This window comes from Rhagoletis pomonella, unplaced genomic scaffold (genome assembly GCF_013731165.1).
Source record: "Rhagoletis pomonella isolate Grant_MI unplaced genomic scaffold, Rhpom_1.0 Rhpom_scaffold_00001, whole genome shotgun sequence".
Lineage (NCBI taxonomy): Eukaryota > Metazoa > Arthropoda > Insecta > Diptera > Tephritidae > Rhagoletis > Rhagoletis pomonella.
Window position 1 is genome coordinate 44,374,708 of NW_023458555.1, and position 11,246 is coordinate 44,385,953.

The following is an 11,246-nucleotide window of genomic DNA, read 5'->3' on the forward strand; positions in this document are numbered from 1 at the left end:
TACCCAGTTGCAGTCTGACCTCCTTCGTCCAGGTGGTGAAAAGAGTTTCCGAGGATTTCGCAGGGGATAGGGCAAGGCTCCTTGCAGTGAAGAAGCGAGAAAGTTCGGCGAGGTAACCGTTTACTTTCGAGCACAAATCATCCATGACGCCATGATCGAACCGTGACGCCATGATCGAAGCGTGGTCACCAAAGCCTATCTCGACTCTGTCTCCACGTTTCGTCGGGTTGGCCAACGACCTCACGGTTGACCAAAGCTTGCTCACACCAGAGGCGATGTTGCAGGTCTTCAAATGCTCTTCCCATTTCTTCCGCTTATGTACGTTCACAAGTTGCCGAATCTCCGAATTGAGATCCCTAATACGGTGATTTCCGGGATCGGCCTGACGAAGGTTGTCGCGCTTATCAGCTAGTACATCCGCTTCGGCAGGAAAGTTCGGACGTGGATCCTTAGACTGCTTTTACACAGTTCAAGTATTGAATTCAATTCTGCTCGCATGTGGAAGAGAGGGGGTGAGAAGAAAAGGGACGAGTACACATGCGTCTGTACCGTCAAGTCGTTTCAACTTTCTTGCTTTGCTTTTGGCATTTTCGTTGCTTCCCATTTAAAGAACCAAACTTGAATTCAACAGAATTGAAACGTGTAAAAGCAAATAGAAAACACAAAAGAGAATGAGCAAAAATTGCTTTCAAGTACTTGAATCATGTAAATCGGGTGTTAATACATCCTGCTGGGATGAAGCGAGCTGCAACAGCGGTGACAAATCGGTCGTTTACTTCAAGTGTCATAATCCAAAACAATACAAATATTGAGCTAATTATGGAGAAATTGCCGCTAATCTTCTTCTACCGTGGTTAAAAATTTCATAGCTGTGACCATAGCTTGAGATAGCAGCATCTCAATAGAATGGTGGTCGGACTGATTCCCCCAGACAAAAATCACCCGGACAAAATTACTCCCAGAGAATTTGTGGTCCTAGCCCTGTTACTCAAAACTACATCATAGTGATTCAATAATTTAATTGGCTTTTTCGAATTATTCCGCTGACCATTCCTCGACAGCTCACCCGGTCAGCAATGGCTACGCTAAATTTCCATCGCTGAAATTCTTTAATGAAAAGCAGTTCGGCCTAAAAGTACGCAACATGGAAAAGTAACAGATACTATGTGTAATCAGCCAAATCTGGCAGTATGAGGGGCATGTAAATAGATGTTTCATATTGTATTAGGGCCGTTATTCGTTTGGAGATTTTTAGCGATCAAAATTAGCGATAACGAATGCTGGAATCCGGCTGCAGGTTTCCTCAAAACAACCAAAAATGACTAACACGTTTCGTTTAGACATCACAATAAGTCTCAGAAAATACGAGCCCTTAATATTAATATTAATATTCGTCCCTTTTCCGATTGTCGGACCGACAGTCGTTCATCGAAATTTGAGATTTTCATTGACATTATGAGGCAACCAATGACATAATCTACTATAATTTTTTATTCCTATTATCCTTTTGAAATTAAGTATTAAAAACGTGTTAAAATCTGTCGTTAATGTTTTTACTTACGACATAATTCAACGAACGACTGTCGATGCGAACGACTTACGAGAACACACACACACATCGCACTTTTCGATTTTCCATAAGAATAACACAGGAAAAATTGTTTTTTTACTTTCGATTTTTATATTTAACGAACGATACTTTGTACTGTAAAGGTCTTAAAGCATTTTTGTAAAGAATTTAAATGACTTGACACCTTTTTCCATTTTTTTTCTGAATCACCCTTATATATGTATGTAGTTATATGTTTTAGGGTACTTTTTTTCAAAGATTTTTTTTTACTACCACCTCGAAACTTTTGTGGGAAATATCTAAAAACAAGTTCCCTGAAAATTTGAGCCTTTAATATTAACCCTTAATTGGGCGCATAAAGAAAATCACACAATTATTCGCATGGGGTCCCCAGTGACCCCAATAAAAGTGTTGAAAAAAGAGTTTTCAAAATAAAAAAAGAAGTGTGTATTAACAAAAATATTAAAGTACACTATTATCGTTAACTTGAAAAAAGAAAAACACAATTTCGACTTCAAACTTAAAAAAAAATTAAACTTACTTCCCCCAAAAAATGTTACGTTAATAGGCGCATGGGGTCAGTTCTCAAGCGAGTGGCGACACATGTGTACACGGCAATGTTCTAACCGTGACTAAATAAATAAAACGAAATGTATATTGTCATAAATATTAAAGCGCCTTATTATAGTTAACTTTAACAAAGAAAAGCATAACTTTGACTTTAAATTTAGATACAAAAATAAAAACTTACCTCCGCCAAAAAATGTTACATAAGTGGTCGCATGGGGTCAGGGCTTAAAGGAGTAGCGACAAATGTGTACATGCCGATGTTCAGGCCGTGACTTATTTACGTACCCCGCGGGAATTTAGGAAGCTAGACAGCGCGAGCACGCTCCAAGCACTCTAAGACATTTTTTTTTTTTAACTTGAAATGACCTTGACCCCATGCGCCTAATTAAAGGTTAATATTAAGTGCTCGACCAAGGCGTGCAAAGATTTTCCGTTCAAAATACACGTAAACTTTGATTGTTTTTCTTCAAAATTCTATAGCTCAGAGCAATTTTATGGTATAACAAATGTGACCGACCGTACTAAAGTACCGAAGTAAAGTACTTCTTCGTAGTACAGTCTAGTGTACTTCTTTGTAATATTTTGTACTACCTTTTAAGTTAAGTTTTCTTTAACTGATTCGAAAAATTCGAAAAGGTTAGTCATCTCAGTTAAAAGGGGTACTCGTGAATCTCGTCACATCTGTAGCTGACAAATTTTATTGTAAGTGACTATCCAATCAATAACAGGTAAAGAAGTATAGTTCGGGCGAAACCGAATTTTATATACCCGGTGCAGGTATCAACTATTGTCGTTCCAACTTTCTTTAAACTACCTGAAAGTCTATAGCAGTCGTTTTTATTGTTAAGATAATGTTGTTATTATTAACTTGGAGTAAATTAACGACCTCAGTTACTGAAATATAGGAGTTTTTGATGTATCCGAAAATTACCGTTATACGGGAAACCGGTTCAGTTTTAGTTCGATTTGAATAATTTTAGTAAATATATCCAATTTATTTGCGAATATTTGTTTATTTTATTTATTGAAAGGCAACCACGCGGAAAGGCTTGTGTTAATTATATTGATAACAGAACCTGGCAGCTCGCACGTTGTCTAAATTCTCAAGTAACATAAAATCCACAAAAGAATACATTGCTTGTATTACCATCAATACGCCATGTATACATTTTAACAACACACAAAAATAGAGCTTTCGCACGAGCGTTTGTTTGGTTTTTCAACGCCATTTATAATTTTCTTTAAATAAAATCACGATTTGTCAAATGCTTAAATTTATTTATCTAATAATAATGCAGCACACAACCCTGAAATCTAAGAAAAAGTCTGAGGAAGGCCATTAAATAGCAGCACACAACCCCGTGCCTTACTCAGGAGTGAATATAACTACAACAACAACGAATACTACAACAACAACCCAAAAAGGTTGGTTACTGTCTATACTGTGATATAGGTTGGTTACTGTCTATACTGTCTATACTGTTGTTGTAGTAATCGATGTTGTTGTAGCTTTATTCACCCTTGAGGAAGGCACTGGGTTATGTGCTGCTATTTAATGGCCTTCCTCAGACTTTTTATTAGTTTTCAGGGTTGTGTGCTGCATTATTATTAGATAAATAAGTTAAAGCATTTGACACATCGCGATTTTATTAAAAGAAAATTATAAATGGGGTTGATAAACCAAACAAACGCTCGTGCGAAAGCTCTTTTTTTGTGTTGTTAAAATTTGTACATGGCGTATTTATGGTAATACAAGCAATGTATTTTTTTGTGGATTTGATGTTACTTAAGAACTTAGACAACGTGCGAGTAGCCAATATAATTAACACAAGCTTTTCCGCGTGGTTGCCTTTCAATAAATAGAATAAACAAATATTCGCAAATAAATCTGATTTATATTATAACTGACAACTAACGTACGCTTTTTGTTCTTTTCTCCATTTTGATTTTGACTCTTTATTACCGCCAACATCTTTTTTTTTTTCTTTTTTTTTTTTGTGGGTTTAAGTTACTCTCGTTCCCTTCTTATTTGTAGGAGAGAATTATTTGGCCCGTTCTAAGAATTACAGCGCCATCACCAATTTTGCACTTGCAGTGCTTTCTTTTAAGGGTTTTTATACTATTAATAATTTATAGATTTTGAATGTAGTTTGTATGTATGAATTTTGGTGTATATAATTGGAGTTGCCAGATCAACGTGAATATGTGATTAATTTGATGAGTATTTGTAAACTGTGATAAAAGTGCTTTGTGGTTTTTCTCATATTAGTTGTATTCCTGTTTTGATGCTTGTGTTTTGTGGTCTGCTTTCAAATTTTTATTTTTAATTGGGTTAAGAATGTGCTTATGGTTTTCAGTGATTTTATTCCCTCTTGTTTAAACATTTGCGGTAGTCAATTGAATTTATTGAGTGATGGGAAATGGATTCTAATTGAGTCCCATTGTGGGCATATGTATACAATATGTGTGATGTCTTCTGAGCAGGAGCAGTAGTCACATTGGTCATCATCGATTATCTTCAGTCTCTTCATGGTGTCTTTGCCAAACGTGTGTCCCGTTAATATTCTGCTGATCATTCTTGTTTGTACATCGTTTAATTCCAATTTGTTTTTATGGTACCATGGTTTCGTAAGTATATTTGGAAACATTTCGAAGTATGTTTTCCCCTTGTTTTGGCTAGTATTAGTGTAGTCTTCTTGCCATTTTGTTTTTAATCTTCTTTCAATTTCTTTTATAGCGTCTGATACCGTCCATCCAAGTGTCTCCTGTATGCCATTGATTTCTGCATTTCTAGCCGCATAATCTACCACTTCATTTTGGTGTATTTTACTGTGCCCGGGGATGAAATGAATTTCTACGCTGTTTATGTTGCTGTTCTCTATTGTGTGCAAGATTTCTTTGATTAAACTGTTGTTTGAGTCCGGATTGGTTAAGGCGATTGCTCCGGATTTGCTGTCAGTTAGTATTGCTAGGTTTGGATAGTTGTGGATTATAGCAAACTCTATTGCCTTCTTGAATGCCCATAGTTCTGCAGTCATAGCTGCCATTCTCTTGCTGGTGTAAAAGGCTTGGGAGGTGTTGGTTCTTTCGTGGAAAAAGGCAGCTTGCGTACAGTTTTCCTTGCAGGATCCATCTGTATATATTAACTCCATTTGTCTGGACTTTAAATATTCAATTTTCCTGTTGAACAGTTGATGTATCAAGATGTCATTCGCTTCTTTTTTATTTTTGACTATGTTTTTGAAGAACTTAGTATAAACGTGAATTTTGTTAGTTTTTATGGACTCTTCGGAGATTGGTGTGATATTTCTCATAACATCTTCATATTCATTAAATATTTGTGTATAACTAGTGTTGTAGTATCTATTCTGGTTAAGCAATAAGTTCGCAGCTGGTAGTTGGAAGGCGCAGGTCTTAATAATTTCTTTTGCAGTAGCTAGTCGGAGTCTGTATTCGGTTGGTAATTCTGCTGCCATGTGGTATAGAATATGTACTGGTGTTGACTTTATTAATCCTAAACATCTTCTTATATGTTTATTATTACACGTTTTGAGTTTTGTCAGTGCAATTTTGGACACATTGGAAAAAGATGATGCCGCGTATTCCAATTTGGATCTTGCAAAGGACTTATAAAACTGTAGCGCTCTAGCTGAAGAGATTCCAAATGTACAGCCACTCAAAGTTTTGAGGAAGTTACACTTCTGGTCGATTTTATCCGTGATTTCTTTTACATGCAGGTTTGAAGAGTTATTTTTGGTGATGTATCTGCCTGGATATTTTATTGTGTCTACTTGTAGTGCTATATTATTAATTTGAATATTCAGTGATTGTTTTCTATTGTTGAAGTGTATTGTGTTGCTTTTACGCACATTAATTTTTAGGTCTAATCTAGTACATATTGATGTAAACTCATCTAATTTAGTTTTGAGTTGTATTGTTGCTATGTCGAATGAGTTGCTGGTTGAGATCAAAAAGAAATCATCAGCAAACTGGAATAACATGGTATTGTCATCACCTATGGAGTGCAGTTCGGCTGTATACAAGTTGAAGAGTATTGGGCTTACACCGCTTCCTTGCATTAGTCCCTTATTGATCTCAATCGTCTTTTCATCAAGATGTAGTATTCTTCTATTGAGAAAATTGCTAATCCAGTTAATAATTGCTTGTGGGATTTGTAGGTCTGTAATGTTGATGTTGTCATATGCTTTTTCCAGATCTACACATGCTCCTACAACGTGTTTGCCGAGACTTTTTGCATGGAGTACCGAGTTGATGACATCATTTATGCATTGTGAGGTGGATCTTCTTTTACGGAATGCATATGTTCTTGGTGGTAAATGATCGTGTAATTCTGTTTGTCGGTCTAACTGGAGTTTTATCATTCCTTCCATGATTTTATAAACTGTCGAAAGTAGTGCTATTGGCCTATAATTCTCGGTGTTAGCCGGGTCTTTGCCGGGTTTTAGTATTGGTATTATTTTTATGTGACGCCATTGTTCCGGTATTTCCGCTTTGCTCCAAATGCTAGTTAGGATCTGAAATAATTTTTCTTTTTCTTCTTCCTGTAGGTTGTTTAGCATTCTGTAGGAGATACCATCCAGTCCTTTTGCGGAATCTGGATTGCGGTTTTTTAAAAAGGTTTTAAAATTTTCTAAGGTCATTTCCTGTATGTAATTTTCACCATCTCTTCTGTTGTCGAAGTTAGTATTTATCAGTCAGGGTGTTGAGGTTTGTTACTGATCTTGTCTTTTCATATTTCGCTCTTGCATTGTTTCTTAGTCTGTATAATTTGTCAATTTCATTACTCCACCATTTTTTTGGTTGGTATTTGTTATTTTCATTAATAGTTATGGTGTTATTTTTGGTTATGTTTTGAAATGTTTTGTTTACTTCCATTAAGCTATTTCCGATTTTTGTTTTAGAGATTTCTGCATTGAATTTATTGTTTAGGAATTTAATTTTGACGTTTTGTTTTATCTTGTATTCTTGGTTCAGTTCTATTATAATAGGATAATGGTTGCTTTTTGTAATTTTAGACTTAATTGCTTTCCAGTTTATATTTATCATATTTCTGTTGCAGAATGTGATATCCATATGTGAGGTGTAATCATTGAGGCGATATGTAGGGCTTCCATCATTTATACAATAGAATCCGAAATCTGTAGTTAGACTTTCCAGACTTGCGCCTTTTGCCTGTTGAAACACTTCCCCATGTGGTCGATTTGCTATTGAAATCGCCTCCGATAATTGTGTTGTAATTTAAGTTCTTAGCGTGATTTAGTAATTTTCCAGTTTCATTTTTTAGTTCTGTGTTCGTCATATCCGGGGGGTAGTATACACTAAATAGGTTAAAGTTAGTTTTTAAATTAAGGGTAGTTATTCCTATTATATCCGCCATCGTGTTGTAGTTAATTATAGAAAATTTTATATTCTTACGTATGTATATCCCAGCTCCACCGTAACCGTCATCTCTGAATTTTCCCACAAAGTTATATTCTTTTAATGAAGTCAAACTGTTATTTTTAATCCATATTTCACTAAGGATCGCTATGTCTATGTTTTTGTTAGATAGTGTAATTTCTAGCAGATTTTTATTGTTGATTTTCTTTAAGCTTTGTATATTGTACTGTAGAATTTTCATGTTATGTTGGTATTGATTTTCCATAAGTCCGTATTTACGTTCATCTGTTTTATGCCATCTAATAGTTTTGTCAGCATTTCGAATTGTGTTCTATCTGTGTTGTTGATTGGGTTATTCGTTAAATAGTTAGTAATATTTGAGTTCATTTTATTGATAATGTTCTCTTGTTTTTGGAAGTGTGAAATAAACGTAGTGGGGTATGCGAGATTACTAGGATTTCTGTTTTGTGTATCCTCCTGGATAGCTTGTTGCCATTCGTTCATTGTTTTTTCCGCGTTATTCTCTTCCCTATTTTTATTTATATTTATTTTTGCTACCTTTCTGAAAGAGTATTGATGATGCATAAACTTTGCTGCTTCCATCGTATTATTGTAAATCTTTCTATTTGCAGTTTTTGGTAGCTGTGGGAATTGGTTGTCAATTGTGTCGCTGTCGTTTAATATTTCGAACCTGTTTCTCATTGATCAGCTCTTCTTCTGTGATTTCTGTGGGTATATCAAATAATATACCCATTTTTGAGACGAAATGCGCAAAAATTTTTGCTTGGTATCCTTCATGTGTCGATTTAGTCATTTTGTTAGCCGCTTCTGCGTTCTTGAATATTATTTTGCACCTTCCGAATCCAATTTTGCAGATGTCTTCGACATCTTCAATTTTCTTCGAATTTATGTATCTATTAACGCTTATATAGACAATGTATGGGCCTTTGTGGTCATCGTTGTAATAAAATTCACTCATACCTGCGTTACTAGCGTCTCTATTTCCATCTTGTTGAGTTAATGTCGTGTTTGTTTCTATTTCCAAATCTTCCTTCCATTTCTTTGCGTTTCCTTTCATCCGAGTCCTACTACTGCTCCTGCTCCTGATTGCTGAGTTGGACAAGGGCCTCTCCTGGCCCCCGCCATTACGACTCATTGTAGTTTAGTTTTATTAGTTTTTCTGGATTTTTGTTTTACAGAATAGGTAGAAGTAATTGTTAGATAAAATTGTTGAATTATCTTCACTAAAAGTTGTCTTTTATGCTTTTTAATAAAGATTTTTAAATTTTTGCAATTTAGCGTCGAAATTTTGCGCGCGTTCTCAGAGTTGCCAACTCGCGAAAAAAAGCGCCAACATCTTTATGTGTATACATACATATTTACAAGCTGTCAAAATTTTACGTAGTCCCACGAGCTAGGTAAAAATTATGGCGTTCGTATTCACAACGAGAAATCTCAAAATGTTTGTTTGATCTTTCCAAATTTTTTCTTTTTTATCAGTTGGCAAAGGCCCTCAGTGGCAGCGCTCCGAGCGTTGAGATAGTAATTTCATGTCAATCAGTAGAAAAGTTCCATGTTGAAAAAACTTTCTATTTGGGCGGGAAAATTTTACATTTATGTTGTGCCAATTAGTAACTTTTTACTGCTGGAAATTTTTGACAGTTGCTCTGGTGCAAAAGAAGCTGAGCAATTAAAATGCAGAAATTATAAAAAAAACTAATTGTCTTTACTGACTTTGATTCTTCTAGAACTAAAAGCCATGCATTTATTAGACGTCTTAGTAATAACATTAGAACCAAAAATACTTCAAAACCGTCAGGCCGGGTTGAAAATTTTCATTCTCCTCGTAGTTAACAGAAATTTACAATCCGTAGTACTTTTCTATCAATTGGCACATGCCCTTTGCACAAAAAAGGTTATGAAATGCGTTTTATTTAAATCGTTTAGAATATGAGTCATTTATGTATACCATTTTATGTGGAATTATTCAATAAATTTCGTTTTACACTATACTTTTTGAAACTATTTGGAGTTAAATATTTTTTGTTTCTCAAAAGCAACCCTGCGTGCTTAGAAGGCGAGGAAGGCAGTCGCCAAATTCACCGAAGGTTGTTTACTGGTTATATTGTGGTTTCTACGCACTTCTACGCTACGCTACGTACACGTTCGTGGGTAACCACGCTCTAAAAGTGAGGTGTCAAATTAAAGGGCTCTGGATGTAGGTAAGGTTTTACGGATAAGAAGGCAACCGGTTAAAAAATTAAACTCAAATTATTTTATAATAAATGCTACCAGATCCGCACCGTCCGTTCGATTTTCAAAAAATGAGGTGGGCTGAAGATTTGCATCAGGACTTTACTTTTTCGAAGAAATTTGCCACCTGTTAAACAAATACACTCAAATTATTTAATTACCAGTGCCAACAAATCCGCACCTTTTGCTCGATTTTCAGAGGTCAGGTGTCAAATTAAAGGGCTCGGGCTTTAGATGTGCAAGAAGGTTTACTTTTTCGAGAAGAGTTGCCACTTTTTAAAAATGAAAACATTTCAAAAGTTAAACCAATTATTACAAAATGAATATCAATCGAAATGGTTTAAAAAGCTTTGTTTCTTAGCTTCACTGTAAAAGGCTTGTCACCTGTTTAAAAAATTAAATTCAATTTCAATCAAGGGAATTACGTAATAGAAATAAATATACCCATATGGGCGCCAGAGGAAAAGACTTTCAAGAATTTAAAAGTTTCTTAATATTTTGAACGGGATTGTCACCTGTTTGAAAAGGCGAATTCTGTTAACCTATACACTATGAAATATTAAAATATGTCAAACAAAAGATTGTTTAGAAATCTTTAGTTTTAACACTAAGAGTATTTTTGAGGTGTTTAAGCAGAGTTGCCGTTTAAAAAGTTACATTCTAATTCTTTAACAAGTTAAATGAATTATTAAAATATTGGTATCAATCGAAATGGGTTCGACAAAGCTTTATTCATGAACTCTATTTAGAGGGTTGCCACCTGTTCAAAATATCAAATTCAACATAGTTCATCAGTTAATTAAAATATGTATCACAATGTCAGAAGGTTATTTAGGAAAGATTTAGCTGGAAACTACTTTCGAAGAATATGGGTGTCAAGCGAAAGAGTGTTAAGACAACTTAACTATAACTATATTAACTGTAAAATAGTTTGAAAAGAGTAGCCACGTGTTTAAAAAGTGGCATTAAAATTATTAATTAAGTTGGATGAGTTATTAAAAGATGGGCATCAATGGAAATGGGTTTGAATAGGCTTTATTTCTGAAATATCTTTAGAAGGGTTGCCAACTACAATACTCAACTTAAATTAAGACAATAAGGTAATTGAAATATGTATCACAATTTGACTGTAAGATGAAAGATATTGAAGAAAGTTTAGTTTAGTTAAATTATACAGAAAATATTCGAAATATGTATTCAAATATTGGTAACAAACGAAAAAGTTAAGAAATCTTTACTTTGAATACCAAAAATAATTTTGAGGTATTTGAAGAGGACTACCACCTTCTCAAATTAAGGGGCTCGGACTGTAGATATGCAATAAGGTCCTGATTTTTCGAAAAAAGTTACCATATTTCAAAACATTAGGTTTAAATTATTCAAAAAGGTAAACCAATAATTTTGAGGTATTTGAAGAGGGCTGCCACCTTCTCAAATTAAGGGGCTCGGACTG